This window comes from Mytilus galloprovincialis, chromosome 5 (genome assembly GCF_965363235.1).
Source record: "Mytilus galloprovincialis chromosome 5, xbMytGall1.hap1.1, whole genome shotgun sequence".
NCBI classification, from domain to species: Eukaryota; Metazoa; Mollusca; class Bivalvia; order Mytilida; family Mytilidae; genus Mytilus; species Mytilus galloprovincialis.
Window position 1 is genome coordinate 114,191 of NC_134842.1, and position 19,477 is coordinate 133,667.

The 19,477-nt window shown below is 26.7% G+C and overlaps 1 protein-coding gene and 1 long non-coding RNA gene across 3 annotated transcripts in view; one reads left to right on the top strand and one right to left on the bottom strand.

Moving 5' to 3' along the window:
* The window catches only part of LOC143074919 (uncharacterized), a 101,899-nt gene that overhangs the window by 30,215 nt on the left and 52,207 nt on the right, over nt 1-19,477 (top strand). The window contains exons 1-2 of one of the 2 annotated variants that reach the window (XM_076250122.1): nt 7,455-8,457; nt 9,007-9,047. The exons of the other annotated variant lie outside the window; for it this stretch is intronic. The gene's annotated coding sequence lies outside the window, so the exon portion shown is untranslated. Of the gene's footprint in view, nt 1-7,454; nt 8,458-9,006; nt 9,048-19,477 lie in introns of those variants that run through there. 2 annotated transcript variants of the gene reach the window in all.
* The window catches only part of LOC143074921 (uncharacterized), a 36,163-nt gene that overhangs the window by 373 nt on the left and 16,313 nt on the right, over nt 1-19,477 (bottom strand). Inside the window, exons 3-4 of the long non-coding RNA XR_012978169.1 lie at nt 1,558-1,719; nt 803-913 (exon numbers count right to left, since the gene is read on the bottom strand). This is a non-coding gene — a long non-coding RNA (uncharacterized LOC143074921). The remainder of the gene's footprint in view (nt 1-802; nt 914-1,557; nt 1,720-19,477) is intronic.

A 19,477-nucleotide genomic window follows, 5' to 3' on the forward strand; every position in this document is an offset into this window, starting at 1 on the left:
CCCGAATTTGTCAACCAAAACAGAAAAAGACGTAGAAATATCTGAATTTTTGGTATTTGAGCAAGTGTAAAATCATTTGTTCCCCGGACTAATGCTATACCGACCAGAAACTTAAAAATTTATGACACTACAGAGACAAAAGTCAATAATTTCTGTCAGTTCTACAGGTTTAAAAAAAGTAAGACAACATAAAAACATGAGGGAAATTACAAAAACTATGACATCTTGTGTTTTAGAAATTTGAAATTCAAGTTAAGTTAAGTTATTTAATAAAATATAAATCAACCTCAGTTGCACGGGGATTCGAACTGTTGCTCCGTTTGATTGCATTGGTATCCGCATCGTAAGCGAGAGCCTTATCCCCACTGCTACAGGGGTTAACATTATCAATTGGCAAATCAAGCAATTTCAACTGTACTTTGAAAATGATTGCAATATATGAAATAATTCACTAAAAATCTTGATAAAACTATGTACCTTTTCGTATGGACTGGCTCATATCTATTAGAATCTTACAAAAACAAATGTTCAACAACACGCCAGTACATACGATTTTGAAATGTTTAAAAAGTAAAAACACAAAAATACTGAACTCTGAGAAAAATTCAAAAAGGAAAGTCCCAAATCAAATGGCAAAATCAAAAGTTCAAACACATCAAACGAAAGGATAACAACTGTCATATTCCTGACTTAGTACAGGCATTTTCTGTAAAAGTAGTGCCATATTCTGTGTTACCTAAAGTAACCAGTTTTTGTTGGCTACTATATTGAACTGTATGTCATTGAGTGTACATATTATTACCTGATGGTACCTGGCAAGATGAATTTGTAAGTCTTCATTTCTACGGTAAACTGATTTGCATGTAGCACAAGGAAACTTGCCTACACCTTGGTATGTCTTTTGACTGTCTTTCTATAAAAAAAAAACAATGGTGATGTCTACAGATCCCTACTTATTAACTTATGACTTATAGTATATCACATATTTTCGTTTCTGTACAATAAGGTAAAATCCTTAATAAGATATAAGTGTACTATTCTATGAACTGTTACATCTTTCAATAGTTAAGTATACATAAAGACAATAGTAAAAACAGAACTTGAATACCATTTAACTAAACATATGATGTATATTGTCCCTTTGAAACATGTAACATACATATGTTATCAGAGTTCTTTGATTTTTTAGTCCACAATAACTAATGTATATTATTTTCTGTAATAACCCTATAGACTTATATCCCTGACTGGTCACTGATGAGTCTTATGCGGTGGAAACGCGCATCTGGCGAATAAATTATAATCCTGGTACTTTTGATAACTATTGAACTTGAATAAACAGTTGATAAAGATAGGTGAAGATATCCCAGATGCAATCAGAACAATATCTCTCATTAACATTGTCGATAATAAAACCAGAAATCTCATTCTGCATTTGTATGAAACAATTATATGATGTAATTCCATTTCACTGTTACATTTGTATGAAACAAATTACAATTATATAAAATCGACTCATGTTTGATACTGCTTAAAGATTTTGTACCATATAATTACCTGATGAACAGTTTTCTCATGTTTCCGTAGAGCATCTTTTGATTTGAAGAATTTTGGGCATATTCCACAACTTATTTTGCTTTCTGTGTGGAAATATAACTTGTGTCTCCTAAGACCAGATCTGGATTTTAATACTTTTGCACAAATATCACAATTATAAGTCTGAAATATTAAAACAAAGCATTTAAAATATATATGATCACATTTTAGGGGACATTTATATATATAATATTTATATTAATTACGATAAAAAGTGACAATACTTTTTTTTTATTTTATTAATATTCATGAAATTGTTTCATATTTGGTTATTTTTTTTCACAGAAATGATTTTTAAAAATATTGGTAATAAACAGCTGAGCCATGAGCGCATGATACGCCTGTCGTCTTATGTGGAAATTATATGCAATAATCATCAATAGTTTCTGAGAAAGTTTTAAGCAATAACCATATATAGTTTTTGAGACACAGAGGGAAACCCCTCACCCTGTTTTTTTTTTTATAAAAAACTAAATATCACAAAAATAAAATTTTGAATCAAAACCAAAAAGTATACAGATCTTTAGATTAATATAACCATGGAAGAAATATTTAAAAGAAATAACATCGACTTATTAGCATGCATAAATGGCCTGCAGAGCCCTGTACTAAAGTCATATGATTTTGATATTGATCTCAATAAAAGGTGACACTACTTCTTGTATTTTATTAATATTCTTGTACTGGTTTCTTATTCAGTTATTTCAAAACATGTTGTCTAAAATTGTTATGCTTAATTCTGTTAGAATGTTATACCACAGCATTATTATTCTGTTATTTTTGCCACTAAGGATGAAAAGTTTTACAAAAAAAGAAAGTTCTAGTAGTCTTAATTTACTCATATTCATGCTAAAGGCATTAAATAGTGACAGAATTTCTTTCGTTTCTATATAATCTTAAACTGGTCTGATAATTGATTACTTTTTAAACTTCAAATTGGTTTGTTAGACATTAATTAGAAGAAATTTAAGTTAAGAAATTTTTAAAAAATGTTGTCGCATAAAATAAAGATGCTTATATTTTCTATTTTATTAGAAAATAATACAAAGACATCAAAATTCTGTTCTTTTACCCAATACAGAGAAATAAATATACTAAAACTGATAGATTTAGAAGAGTCAGGTGAGTAATATTAATATTGATCTCAATAAAAAGTGACACTACTTCTTGTATTTTATTAATATTCTTGTACTGGTTTCATATTCAGATATTTTAAAACATGCTGTCTCAAATTGTAATGTTCAATTCTGTTAGAATATTATACAACAGCATTATCATTCTGTTATTGAAGCACTAAGGAAGAAAATTAAAAAAAATGAAAGTTCTAGTAATCTAAAGTTACTTCTATTTATGCTAAAATCATTAAATAGTGACAAAATTTCTTTTGTTTCTATATATTCTTGAACTGGTCTAATAATTGATTACTTTTTAAACTTCAGATTTGTTTGTTAGACATTAATCGAAGAAATTTAAGTTAAGAAATAAAAAATTGATGTCGCATAAAATAAAGATGCTATTATTTTCTATTAAATTAGACAATTATACAACAACATTTAAATACTGTTCTTTTTACCAATATGGAGGAATGTTTTCACTAAATTGATAGCCTCAAAAGGAGTGAGGTGAGTAATATTGATATTGATCTCAATAAAAAGTGACACTACTTCTTGTATTTTATTAATATTCTTGTACTGGTTTCATATTCAGATATTTTAAAACATGCTGTCTCAAATTGTAATGTTCAATTCTGTTAGAATATTATACAACAGCATTATCATTCTGTTATTGAAGCACTAAGGAAGAAAATTTAAAAAAAATGAAAGTTCTAGTAATCTAAAGTTACTTCTATTTATGCTAAAATCATTAAATAGTGACAACATTTCTTTTGTTTCTATATATTCTTGAACTGGTCTAATAATTGATTACTTTTTAAACTTCAGATTGGTTTGTTAGACATTAATCGAAGAAATTTAAGTAAAGAAATAAAAAATTGATGTCGCATAAAATAAAGATGCTATTATTTTCTATTAAATTAGAAAATTATACAACAACATTTAAATACTGTTCTTTTTACCAATATGGAGGAATGTTTTCACTAAATTGATAGCCTCAAAAGAGTGAGGTGAGTAATATTGATATTGATCTCAATAAAAAGTGACACTACTTCTTGTATTCTATTAATATTCTTGTACTGGTGTCATATTCAGTTATCTCTAAACATGTTGTCTAAAATTGTTATGCTAAATTCTGTTAGAATATCATACAACGGCATTATCATTCTGTTATTTTTGGCACTTAAAGGATGAACAATTTTACAAAAAATTAAAGTTCTAGTAGTCTAAAGTTACTTATTTTTCTGCTAAAAGCATCAAATAGTGACACAATTTCTTTTGTTTCTATATATTCTTGAACTGGTCTAATAATTGATTACTTTTTAAACTTCAAATTGGTTTGTTAGACATTAATGAGAAGAAATTTAAGTTAAGAAATTTTAAAAAATGTTGTTGCATAAAATAAAGATGCTAATATTTTCAATATTATTAGAAAATAATACAACGACATTAAAACTCTGTTCTTTTAGCCAATACAGAGACATAAATTTACTAAAATTAATAGCTTTAGAAGAGTCAGGTGAGTAATATTTATATTGATCTCAATAAAAAGTGACACTACTTCTATAATTCTTTTAATATTCTTGTACTGGTTTTATATTGAGTTATTTCAAAAAATGTTGTCTAAAATTGTTATTCTTAATTCTGTAAGAATATTATACAATGGCATTATCATTCTGTTATTTTTGGCACTAAGGATGAATTTTTTTTACAAGCAATTGAAGTTCTAGTAGTCTAAAGTTACTTATATTTATGATAAAAGCATCAAATAGTGACAAAATGTCTTTTGTTTCTATATATTCTTGAACTGTTCTGATAATTGATTACTTTTTAAACTTCAAATTGGTTTGTTAGACATTAATGAGAAGAAATTTAAGTTAAGAAATTTTAAAAAATGTTGTTGCATAAAATAAAGATGCTAATATTTTCAATATTATTAGAAAATAATACAACGACATTAAAACTCTGTTCTTTTAGCCAATACAGAGACATAAATTTACTAAAATTAATAGCTTTAGAAGAGTCAGGTGAGTAATATTTATATTGATCTCAATAAAAACTGACACTACTTTTATAATTCTTTTAATATTCTTGTACTGGTTTTATATTGAGTTATTTCAAAACATGTTGTCTAAAATTGTTATTCTTAATTCTGTAAGAATATTATACAATGGCATTAGCATTCTGTTATTTTTGGCACTAAGGATGAATTTTTTTTACAAGCAATTGAAGTTCTAGTAGTCTAAAGTTACTTATATTTCTGCTAAAAGCATCAAATAGTGACAAAATTTCTTTTGTTTCTATATATTCTTGAACTGTTCTGATAATTGATTACTTTTCAAACTACAGATTGGTTTGTTACATGGTCTTATCTGGGCCTTTTATATCTTGACTATGCAGGATGGGCTTTGCTCATTGTTGAAGGCTGTACGGTGACTAATAGTTGTTAATGGTAGTGTCATTTTGGTCTCTTGCAGACAGTTGTCTCATTGGCAATCATACCACATCTTTTTGATATATATGGTTACACATTAATGAAAAGAAATTCAAACAAATGATGTTGCATAAATTAAAAAAGCTAATATTTTCTATTTTATTAAAAAATCATATAAAGACATTTAAATTCTGTTCTTTTTGGCCAATACGGATGAATAATTTTATTAAACTGATAGCTTTAAAAGAGTCAGGTGAGTAATATCTATATCGATCTAAATAAAAAGTGAACTATTTCTTTTCTTTTATTATTCTTGTATTTGTTTCATATTTCAACATTTCAAAAAATGTTGTCTCATTATATCAAATTGTAATATTTAATTCTGTTATAATATTATACAATAGTTATCAAAAGTACCAGGATTACAATTTTATACGCCAGACGCGCGCGTTTCATCTGCATAAGACTCATCAGTGACGCTCATATCAAAATAATATACAACACATTATCATTCTGTTGTTTTTGGTACTAAGGATGATTGGTTTATTAGACATTAATAAGAAGAAATTTAAGTTAAGAAATTAAAACAAAATGATGTTGCATAAAACAAAGATGCTTATTTTTTCTATTCTATTAGAAAATTGTACAACGACATTAAAATTTTGTTCTTTTTGCCAAGACAAAAGAATAATTATTCTAAATTGTTAGCTTTAGAAGAGTGAGGTGAGTGATATTTATATCAATCTCAATTAAAAATGACACTACCTATTTTATTTTATTAATATGCTTGTACTGGTTTCATATTTTATGTATTTACTTATTTCAAAATATGCTGTTTCAAATTGTGATGCTTAATTATGTTAGAATTTTATACAATTGCATTACCATTGTGTCATTTTTGGCACTAAAGATAAAAAGTTTAACAAAAAATGAAAGTTTTAGTAGTTTTTACTTATATTTATGCTAAAGCATTAAAGAGTGATAAAATTTCTTTTGTTTCTATATAATCTTAAACTGGTTTTATACAAATGTATTATGTTAGAATGTTATACAACAGCATTATCATTCTGTTATTTTTGGCACTTAGGATGAAAAGTTTTACAAAAAATGAAAGTTTTAGTAGTCTTAATTTACTTATATTTATGCTAAAGGCATTAAAGAGCGATAAATAGTGATAAATTTCTTTTGTTTCTATATAATCTTAAACTTGTCTGATAATTGATTACTTTTTTTAAAATGACACAAATATTAACAACTATAGGTCACTGTATGGCCTTCAACAATGAGCAAAGCCCATACCGCATAGTCAGCTATGAAAGGCCCCGATAAGAGAATGTTAAACAATTCAAACCAGAAAACTAACAGCCTTATTTAAGTAAAAAAAATGATCAAAAACAAATATGTAACACATAAACAAACGACAACCACTGAATTACAGGCTCCTAAGGGACGACATCAAAAGATCGATGTAGGATAAAAAACTTAAATCAAATAGTTTGGGGGTGGGAGGGTCAACATTGATGCAAGTTTTGTTAATCTGAAATCGATTTTACATATATCCCTATTGGTCAATCAATTTTTTCCAAATTAAGTTAAGAGGGGGGTGTGGGGGTCAGTGAAAAAACTATGTGAATTAAGTTTTTTATCCTTCATTGAACTTTTGATGTCGTCCCTAACTTGGGACAGGCACATAAATAAATAATGTGGTGGGGTAAAACATGTTACTGGAATCCAAACTCTCCCCAAACATCATTATCATTCTGTTATTGAAGCACTAAGGAAGAAAATTAAAAAAAATGAAAGTTCTAGTAATCTAAAATTACTTCTATTTATACTAAAATCATTTAATAGTGACAAAATTTCTTTTGATTCTATATATTCTTGAACTGGTCTAATAATTGATTACTTTTTAAACTTCAGATTGGTTTGTTTGACATAAATGGAAGACATTGAAGTTAATAAATTAAAAATATTATTTTGCATAAAATAAAGATGCTATTATTTTCTATTTAATTAGAAAATTATACAACAACATTTAAATTCTGTTCTTTTTACCAATATGTAGGAATGATTTTAATAAATTGATAACCTCAGAAGAGTGAGGGGAGTAAAATTGATATTGATCTCAATAAAAAATGACACTACTTCTTGTATTTTATTTATATTCTTGTACTGGTTTCATATTTAGTTATTTCAAAACATGTTGTCTCATTATAGAAAATTGTAATGATTAATTCTGTTAGAATATTATACAACAGCATTATCGTTCTGTTATTTTTGGTACTAAGGATGAAAAGTTTTACAAAAAATGAAAGTTTTAGTAGTTTTAACTTACTTATATTTATGCTAAAGGCATTAAAGGGTGATAAAATTTCTTTTGTTTCTACATAATCTTAAACTGGTTTTATTACAAATGTATTATGTTAGAATATTATACAACAGCATTATCATTCTGTTATTTTTGGCACTAAGGATGAAAAGTTTTACAAAAAATGAAAGTTTTAGTAGTCTTAATTTACTTATATTTATGCTAAAGGCATTAAAGAGCGATAAATAGTGATAAATTTATTTTGTTTCTATGTAATCTTAAACTGGTCTGATAATTGATTACTTTTTTTAAACTTCAACTTGGTTTGTTAGACATTAATGAGTAAAAATTTAAATTAAGAAATTTAGAAAATGTTGCTGCATAAAATAAAGATCTATTTTATTAGAAAATTATACAACGACATTAAAATTCTGTTCTTTGTGGAAATACAGAGGAATGAATTTACTAAATTGATTGCTTTAGAAGAGTCAGGTGTGTAATATTTATAACAATCTCAATAGAATGTGACACTACTTTTATTTTTTTAATTAATATTCTTGCACTGATTTCATGTTTCATGCATTTACTTATTTCAAAACATGCTGTTTCAAATTGTAATGTTTAATTATGTTAGAATATTATACCATGGCATTACCATTGTGTCATTTTTGGCACTAAGGATGAAAAGTTTTACAAAAAAAGAAAGTTCTTGTAGTCTTAATTTTCTTATATTTATGCAAAAGGCATTAAATAGTGACAAAATTTCTATTATTTCTATATAATCTTAAACTGGTCTGATAATTGATTACTTTTTAACTTCAAATTGGTTTGTTAGAAATTAATGAGAAGAAATTTAAGTTAAGAAATTTAAAAAAATGTTGTCGCATAAAATAAAAAGCTTATATTTTCTATTTTTTTAGAAAATAATACAACGACATTAAAATTCTGTTCTTTTACCCAATACAGAGAAATAAATTTACTGAAATTGACAGCTTTAGAAGAGTCAGGTGAGTAATATTAATATTGATCTTAATAAAAATAAACTCATCATAGATACCAGGACTAAAATTTGTATATCCGCCAGACGCGTGTTTCGTCTACAAAAGACTCATCAGTGACGCTCGAATAAAAAGTGACACTACTTCTTGTATTTTATTAATATTCTTGTACTGGTTTCATATTTAGTTATTGCAAAACATGTTGTCTCTTTATAGAAAATTGTAATGTTTAATTCTGTTAGAATACTATACAACGGCATTATCATTCTGTTATTTTTGGTACTAAGGATGAAAAGTTTTACAAAAAATGAAAGTTTTAGTAGTCTTAACTTACTTATATTTATGCTAAAGGCGTTAAAGAGTGATAAAATTTCTTTTGTTTCTATATAATCTTAAACTGGTCTGATAATTGATTACTTTTTATCTTCAAATTGGTTTGTTAGAAATTAATGAGCAGAAAGTTAAGTTAAGTGTCGCATAAAATAAAAAGCTCATATTTTCTATTTTATTAGAAAATAATACAATGACATTAAAATTCTGTTCTTTAACCCAATACAGAGAAATAAATTTACTAAAATTGACAGCTTTAGAAGAGTCAGGTGAGTAATATAAATATTGATCTCAATAAAAAGTGACACTACTTCTTGTATTTTATTAATATTCTTGTACTGGTTTCATATTTAGTTATTGCAAAACATGTTGTCTAAAATTGTTATGCTTAATTCTGTTAGAATATTATACAACAGCATTATCATTCTGTTATTTTTGGTACTAAGGATGAAAAGTTTTACAAAAAATGAAAGTTTTAGTAGTCTTAATTTACTTATATTTATGCTAAAGGCATTAAAGAGCGATAAATAGTGATACATTTCTTTTGTTTCTATATAATCTTAAACTTGTCTGATAATTGATTACTTTTTTTTAAATGACACAAATATTAACAACTATAGGTCACTGTATGGCCTTCAACAATGAGCAAAGCCCATACCGCATAGTCAGCTATAAAAGGCCCCGATAAGAGAATGTTAAACAATTCAAACCAGAAAATTAACAGCCTTATTTAAGTAAAAAAAAATGATCGAAAACAAATATGTAACACATAAACAGACGACAACCACTGAATTACAGGCTCCTAACTTGGGACAGGCACATATATAAATAATGTGGTTGGGCAAAACATGTTAGTGGGATCCAAACTCTCCCCAAACATCATTATCATTCTGTTATTGAAGCACTAAGGGAGAAAATTTAAAAAAATGAAAGTTCTAGTAATCTAAAATTACTTCTAGTTATACTAAAATCATGTAATAGTGACAAAATTTCTTTTGATTCTATATATTCTTGAACTGGTCTAATAATTGATTACTTTTTAAACTTCAGATTGGTTTGTTTGACATAAATGGAAGAAATTTAAGTTAAGAAATTAAAAATATTATGTCGCATAAAATAAAGATGCTATTATTTTCTATTTAATTAGAAAATTACACAACAACATTTAAATTCTGTTCTTTTTACCAATATGTAGGAATGATTTTAATAAATTGATAACCTCAGAAGAGTGAGGGGAGTAAAATTGATATTGATCTCAATAAAAAATGACACTACTTCTTGTATTTTATTAATATTCTTGTACTGGTTTCATATTTAGTTATTTCAAAACATGTTGTCTCTTTATAGAAAATTGTAATGATTAATTCTGTTAGAATATTATACAACGGCATTATCATTCTGTTATTTTTGGTTCTAAGGATGAAAAGTTTTACAAAAAATGAAAGTTTTAGTAGTTTTAACTTACTTATATTTATGCTAAAGGCATTAAAGGGTGATAAAATTTCTTTTGTTTCTATATAATCTTAAACTGGTTTTATTACAAATGTATTATGCTAGAATATTATACAACAGCATTATCATTCTGTTATTTTTGGCACTAAGGATGAAAAGTTTTACAAAAAATGAAAGTTTTAGTAGTCTTAATTTACTTATATTTATGCTAAAGGCATTAAAAAGCGATAAATAGTGATAAATTTCTTTTGTTTCTATGTAATCTTAAACTGGTCTGATAATTGATTACTTTTTTTAAACTTCAACTTGGTTTGTTAGACATTAATGAGTAAAAATTTAAATTAAGAAATTTAGAAAATGTTGCTGCATAAAATAAAGATCTATTTTATTAGAAAATTATACAACGACATTAAAATTCTGTTCTTTGTGGAAATACAGAAGAATGAATTTACTAAATTGATGGCTTTAGAAGAGTCAGGTGTGTAATATAAATTTATAACAATCTCAATAGAATGTGACACTACTTTTTTATTTTTTATTTTCTTAGCTTTGTACTGGCTGCATATTTAATTATTTTTTCTTTCATAGAATGAATATTTGAACATATGTTGAACAATGGTAAATAAATTTAATTGCAAAATTGCAAAATTTATTTTAACAGGCAATAAGTTAGTCAGATAAATGAAGGATTTTTAGTTCTTAATATCAAAACATGTTGTTTCATTTAAAGAAAAATAGAAATATTTGTATGTTGTTATTTTTTAAATATCATAAAACAGCATTTAAAATTCTATTCCTTGTGTCCTTAAGGATGAATAGTTTTACAAAAATTGAGAGTTCTAACAGTCTTACATTACAAATATTAATGCTGATAGCCTTAAAAAATGACAATATATATTTTTCTATATGTAATCTTGAACTGGTCTCTTCACTTATGTTAGAATATGATAAAACAGCATCTAAATTATGTTCTTTTTGTGCGTAAGGCTGAAAAGTTTTTTTGCACAGCAATAAACTACTGTTGCCCTAATTTTAAACATCAAGAGATGCTTAAGTTTACGGTTACTAGTATTTATGTTGACAGTGCAATAAAGTGAAAATATATTTTTTTTCATTTACATTTTTATACTGGCCAGATTTGAGTACTGGCCCGAGAACACAATTGTTTTGTAGTGCATTTCTTTTAGACAAAAAATTCAAATTAAAAAAATTGCACCTGCTCTTTCTCAAAAATATTTTTACAATGTAGTGTACTACCAGTGAGACAAATAATATCAAAATTATAGAAACTTCTACTTGCTTTAACTCAAAATAAAGACAATTCTGTGTTAAGGGGGTGAAAAATTCAGTTTGACAGCTTCAAACGTGATAAATTTGACCTTTTAGAACTGGACCCATTCACTACTTAACATAAAGTTTCAGCACCCAAATTTTTTTGACATGTAATTTCATTCCCCTACTTAAATATTTCAAGCATTTAATATAAATAAATAAATTGGAAAAGTGTCTTAAATAAAACATGCAAGTTATACACTGTTTACACTAGGGACTATATTCGTAGACAACAAAAACCAAAGGACGATAACTATGTCCTTGGACCTACTGTGTATACTTCAGTTTTAATTTATAACATATACAATGAAGATTTTAAGTTTCATGCAAAAAAATAAGAAGTTGTCTTAAAAAAAAATATCAATATTTTTTTTTTTTTATAAGAATCTGAGATATTCCTTTATGTTTAGAATAAAGCGATTGATGTGAGGGCAAAGCTCTGAGACACCGGTATAAGTCTACCGATTGCTTGAAAGCAATCGTATCCCAAAAATTAAAAAAATTTTATTCTGCAAATAAATTTGTGATAAATTTAAAGATATAGGTGGTACTTTAAAAAATTGAAATTTTCGGGGTTGATTTTGTATTTCCTTGGTATATTTTAACAATATTTTGTAACTCTTGATTTGTAGGTTTACTTACTATTTTAATAGCTTACTATCATAATCTCTATTTTGTTCGAACTGCAAATTCTAGCTTTTTTGACCTAGAGTAATTTAATTTTAAAATTTTACAGCAATACAACAAAAAACTAAATGACATGGGATTCAGTAAGCTTAATATATATCTAAGATACCTACACAGTTTGATGAAAATCCAAGTTGATTTGAAAAAGTTATTAAAAAAATTAAAGTGTACTATCTCTATTTTGTCCGAATTGTAAATCCTAGCTTTTTTATACCAAGATAACTTTAAATTCTTAAATTTTTCAGCAATACAACAAATAACTAATTGACATGGGATTCAGTAAGCTTAATATATATGTAAGATAGCTGCATAGTTTGATGAACATCCAAGTTGATTTGAAAAAGTAATTAAAAAAATTAAAGTGTACTATCTCTATTTTGTTCGAACTGCAAATTCTAGCTTTTTTGACCTAGAGTAATTTAATTTTTTAATTTTTCAGCAATACAACAAAAAACTAAATGACATGGGATTCAGTAAGCTTAATATATATCTAAGATACCTACATAGTTTGATGAAAATCCAAGTTGATTTGAAAAAGTTATTAAAAAAATTAAAGTGTACTATCTCTATTTTGTCCGAATTGTAAATCCTAGCTTTTTTATACCAAGATAACTTTAAATTCTTAAATTTTTCAGCAATACAACAAAAAACTAAATGACATGGGATTCAGTAAGCTTAATATATATCTAAGATACCTACATAGTTTGATGAAAATTCAAGTTGATTTGAAAAAGAAATTAAAAAAATGAAAGTGTACTATCTCTATTTTGTCCGAATTGCAAATCCTAGCTTTTTTATACCAAGATAAAATCAATTCTTAAATTTTACAGCAATACAACAAATAACTAATTGACATGGGATTCAGTAAGCTTAATATATATGTAAGATAGCTGCATACTTTGAAGAACATCCAAGTTGATTTGAAAAAGTTATTAAAAAAATTAAAGTGTACTATCTCTATTTAGTTCGAACTGCAAATTCTAGCTTTTTTGACCTAGATTAATTTATTTTTTAAATTTTACAGCAATACAACAAAAAACTCAATGACATGGGATTCAGTAAGCTTAATATATATCTAAGATACCTACATAGTTTGATGAAAATCCAAGTTGATTTGAAAAAGTTATTAAAAAAATTAAAGTGTAATATCTCTATTTTGTCCGAATTGCAAATTCTAGCTTTTTTGACCTAGATTAATTTAATTTTTAAATTTTTCATTTTCAGCAATACAACAAAAAACTAAATGACATGGGATTCCGTAAGCTTTATATATATCTAAGATACCTACATAGTTTGATGAAAATCCAAGTTGATTTGAAAAAGTTATTAAGTTAGGGTTAGGGTTAGGGTAACTATCTCTATTTTGTCCGAATTGCAAATCCTAGCTTTTTTATACCAAGATAACTTTAATTCTTAAATTTTACAGCAATACAACAAATAACTAATTGACATGGGATTCAGTAAGCTTAATATATATGTAAGATAGCTGCATACTTTGAAGAACATCCAAGTTGATTTGAAAAAGTTATTAAAAAAAATAAAGTGTACTATGTCCATTTTGTTCGAACTGCAAATTCTAGCTTTTTTGACCTAGAGTAATTTAATTTTAAAATTTTACAGCAATACAACAAAAAACTAAATGACATGGGATTCAGTAAGCTTAATATATATCTAAGATACCTACATAGTTTGATGAAAATCCAAGTTGATTTGAAAAAGTTATTAAAAAAATTAAAGTGTACTATCTCTATTTTGTCCGAATTGCAAATCCTAGCTTTTTTATACCAAGATAACTTTAAATTCTTAAATTTTTCAGCAATACAACAAATAACGAATTGACATGGGATTTAGTAAGCTTAATATATATGTAAGATAGCCGCATAGTTTGAAGAACATTCAAGTTGATTTGAAAAAGTTATTAAAAAAATTAAAGTGTACTATCTCTATTTTGTTCGAACTGCAAATTCTAGCTTTTTTGACCTAGAGTAATTTAATTTTTTAAATTTTACAGCAATACAACAAAAAACTAAATGACATTGGATTCATTAAGCTTAATATATATCTAAGATACCTACATAGTTTGATGAAAATCCAAGTTGATTTGAAAAAGTTATTAAAAAAATTAAAGTGTAATATCTCTATTTTGTCCGAATTGCAAATCCTACCATTTTTATACCAAGATAACTTTAATTCTTAAATTTTACAGCAATACAACAAATAACAAATTGACATGGGATTCAGTAAGCTTAATATATATGTAAGATAGCTGCATAGTTTGATGAACATCCAAGTTGATTTGAAAAAGTTATTAAAAAAATTAAAGTGTACTATCTCTATTTTGTTCGAACTGCAAATTCTAGCTTTTTTGACCTAGATTAATTTAATTTTTAAATTTTACAGCAATACAACAAAAAACTCAATGACATGGGATTCAGTAAGCTTAATATATATCTAAGATACCTACATAGTTTGATGAAAATCCAAGTTGATTTGAAAAAGTTATTAAAAAATTTAAAGTGTACTATCTCTATTTTGTCCGAATTGCAAATCCTAGCTTTTTTATACCAAGATAACTTAATTCTTTAATTTTACAGCAATACAACAAATAACTAATTGACATGGGATTCAGTAAGCTTAATATATATTTAAGATACCTACATAGTTTGGTCCGAGACCACAATTGTCGTCCCTTGATTTTCGTTGTTCACGAATATAGTCCCTAGTGTTAACAGTGGGTTACTTGCCAATAATTTTTATACCCCTTCCAAATTTATTTCTCCGAGTTTAATGCCTCAAATTGTAAGTAGGGGGTGAAATTACACTGTAAAAAAATTTGGGTCCAGAATTTTACAGGAAAGTAGTGATTTGGTCCAGCTGAAAAAGGTTAAAAATTAGCACTTCGGAAGCTGTCAAAAGATTTCAAGACACCCTAAACACAAAATTGTCCATATTTTGAGTTAGAGGCGATGAAGTTTTCTATAATTTTGATATAATTTGTCCCAAAAGTAGTACAACACACTGTAAAAGTTTCATTGGGAAAGCGCAGGTGGGATTTTTTTTATTTTCATTTATGTTCTAAAAGAAATGCACTACGAATTAATTGTGTTCTCGGACCTAAGAGGTGAAGTCTGTAAATATAGAATCTGAACTTTGGCAACTTCCCTAAATGATTTGGTGGTGTCACTTTGTCAAATAGCATGAAACTAAAGGATTTAAACTTTTATTTTATAGAATTTCTGCAAAAATGACCAATTTTGGCATTTTATGGTCAAAATAGGCATTTCAAGGCTTTTTCAATATTGATGCATTCATGGCATCCTGACTTTCTATCTGACAGGTTTTCATGTGTCAATACTTGTGTTTATGTGCCTTCATCTAGTACTTTTACTTGTTTATGAACTCAGAATCTACAGAAAAGAAGGTTATTTCAGATAATATGTACAAAATGTGTTGTATAAATGACCCTTGTCTAACGCCCTGTTTGGATGAAGTCAAAAGTGGGGTTCTTGGTACATAAAATTTGAAGTCTACAATAAAGACCTCACTAAATTTGTATCAAAAGCACTTTACAATGTCTAATGTACCTGTTCCATTTCACATAATATCTTTCTTTTCTTCTGTAGGATAGCAAGTGGTTTAAATATAAGCCTGTTGAGACTAAAATTGCATTCAAGTTTTTATTAAAAAGGCAAAAATCTTTGTATCAGACCATACTGTCTGTAAGAAAAGTTAATTGCAAGAGCCTTTTTTGTGCTCAGATTTGTTGTATCATGTCACATGAGTATAGAAATGATAAAAAGGACACAATTTTTTATTTCTTATAGCCTCAATATGCATTTTTTAATGTAAATATGTGGCACGGCTTAAATTGACCCTTATTTTTTTCCAGTCTTGCTTGGCTTAAGACCCTTTTAAAGTAATATGATATGCTATTTGTAACTTTTCTTTCTATTTAAAGTACATTCAATACATATGTAAGGATTATTTATAACCAAAAAGCTTCACAAATTTAAAATTGCTGGAATATATTACATCTTCATGTAAGGCCCCCTTTCATTGAAAAACCTCAATTTTTAGGCCCAGGCTGATATAAATTTGACTTTTGAATAATTATGCTAAGTCTGATAAATCAAATGAGTACTCTATTGCTTTAAGTACATAATAAATGATATATTAGGGCATTTGAAAAGTATTTTTTTGCAACATTTTAATTTTCAAAGCCCAAAATGTTGATAGTTGAAATTTTTCAATTTTAACGTCAAAATTTAACACGCAAAGATGAGTATAGAATTTAACATAGTGTCTATAATATATATCCTATTGTTATGAAACTTTGCAAGCAGTGTTATAATTTATTAAGCTTTGGTCATACCAAGTTTTTTTAAGATTTGTCAACTCTTTCTATCCTATTAGGTCCGAGACCACAATTGTCGTCCCTTGATTTTCGTTGTTCACGAATATAGTCCCTAGTGTTAACAGTGGGTTACTTGCCAATAATTTTTATACCCCTTCCAAATTTATTTCTCCGAGTTTAATGCCTCAAATTGTAAGTAGGGGGTGAAATTACACTGTAAAAAAATTTGGGTCCAGAATTTTACAGGAAAGTAGTGATTTGGTCCAGCTGAAAAAGGTTAAAAATTAGCACTTCGGAAGCTGTCAAAAGATTTCAAGACACCCTAAACACAAAATTGTCCATATTTTGAGTTAGAGGCGATGAAGTTTTCTATAATTTTGATATAATTTGTCCCAAAAGTAGTACAACACACTGTAAAAGTTTCATTGGGAAAGCGCAGGTGGGATTTTTTTTATTTTCATTTATGTTCTAAAAGAAATGCACTACGAATTAATTGTGTTCTCGGACCGTTTGATGAAAATCCAAGTTGATTTGAAAAAGTTATTAAAAAAATTAAAGTGTACTATGTCCATTTTGTTCGAAATGCAAATTCTAGCTTTTTTGACCTAGATTAATTTAATTTTAAAATTTTTCAGCAATACAACAAAAAACTAAATGACATGGGATTCCGTAAGCTTTATATATATCTAAGATACCTACATAGTTTGATGAAAATCCAAGTTGATTTGAAAAAGTTATTAAGTTAGGGTTAGGGTTAGGGTAACTATCTCTATTTTGTCCGAATTGCAAATCCTAGCTTTTTTATACCAAGATAACTTTAATTCTTAAATTTTACAGCAATACAACAAATAACTAATTGACATGGGATTCAGTAAGCTTAATATATATGTAAGCTAGCTGCATACTTAGAAGAACATCCAAGTTGATTTGAAAAAGTTATTAAAAAAATTAAAGTGTACTATCTCTATTTAGTTCGAACTGCAAATTCTAGCTTTTTTGACCTAGATTAATTTATTTTTTAAATTTTACAGCAATACAACAAAAAACTCAATGACATGGGATTCAGTAAGCTTAATATATATTTAAGATACCTACATAGTTTGATGAAAATCCAAGTTGATTTGAAAAAGTTATTAAAAAAATTAAAGTGTACTATGTCCATTTTGTTCGAAATGCAAATTCTAGCTTTTTTGACCTAGATTAATTTAATTTTAAAATTTTTCAGCAATACAACAAAAAACTAAATGACATGGGATTCCGTAAGCTTTATATATATCTAAGATACCTACATAGTTTGATGAAAATCCAAGTTGATTTGAAAAAGTTATTAAGTTAGGGTTAGGGTTAGGGTAACTATCTCTATTTTGTCCGAATTGCAAATCCTAGCTTTTTTATACCATGATAACTTTAATTCTTAAATTTTACAGCAATACAACAAATAACTAATTGACATGGGATTCAGTAAGCTTAATATATATGTAAGCTAGCTGCATACTTAGAAGAACATCCAAGTTGATTTGAAAAAGTTATTAAAAAAATTAAAGTGTACTATGTCCATTTAGTTCGAATTGCAAATTCTAGCTTTTTTGACCTAGATTAATTTATTTTTTAAATTTTACAGCAATACAACAAAAAACTCAATGACATGGGATTCAGTAAGCTTAATATATATCTAAGATACCTACATAGTTTGATGAAAATCCAAGTTGATTTGAAAAAGTTATTAAAAAAATTAAAGTGTAATATCTCTATTTTGTCCGAATTGCAAATTCTAGCTTTTTTGACCTAGATTAATTTAATTTTTAAATTTTTCATTTTCAGCAATACAACAAAAAACTAAATGACATTGGATTCATTAAGCTTAATATATATCTAAGATACCTACATAGTTTGATGAAAATCCAAGTTGATTTGAAAAAGTTATTAAACAAATTAAAGTGTACTATCTCTATTTTGTCCGAATTGCAAATCCTAGCTTTTGTATACCAAGATAACTTTAAATTCTTAAATTTTTCAGCAATACAACAAATAACGAATTGACATGGGATTCAGTAAGCTTAATATATATGTAAGATAGCCGCATAGTTTGAAGAACATTCACGTTGATTTGAAAAAGTTATTAAAAAAATTAAAGTGTACTATCTCTATTTTGTTCGAACTGCAAATTCTAGCTTTTTTTTGACCTAGAGTAATTTAATTTTTAAATTTTTCAGCAATACAACAAAAAACTAAATGACATGGGATTCAGTAAGCTTAATATATATCTAAGATACCTACATAGTTTGATGAAAATTCAAGTTGATTTGAAAAAGTAATTAAAAAAATGAAAGTGTACTATCTCTATTTTGTCCGAATTGCAAATCCTAGCTTTTTTATACCAAGATAACTTCAATTCTTAAATTTTACAGCAATACAACAAATAACTAATTGACATGGGATTCAGTAAGCTTAATATATATGTAAGATAGCTGCATACTTTGAAGAACATCCAAGTTGATTTGAAAAAGTTATTAAAAAAATTAAAGTGTACTATCTCTATTTTGTTCGAACTGCAAATTCTAGCTTTTTTGACCTAGAGTAATTTAACTTTTAAATTTTACAGCAATACAACAAAAAACTAAATGACATGGGATTCAGTAAGCTTAATATATATCTAAGATACCTACATAGTTTGATGAAAATCCAAGTTGATTTGAAAAAGTTAATAAAAAATTAAAGTGTAATATCTCTATTTTGTCCGAATTGCAAATTCTAGCTTTTTTGACCTAGATTAATTTAATTTTTAAATTTTTCATTTTCAGCAATACAACAAAAAACTAAATGACATTGGATTCATTAAGCTTAATATATATCTAAGATACCTACATAGTTTGA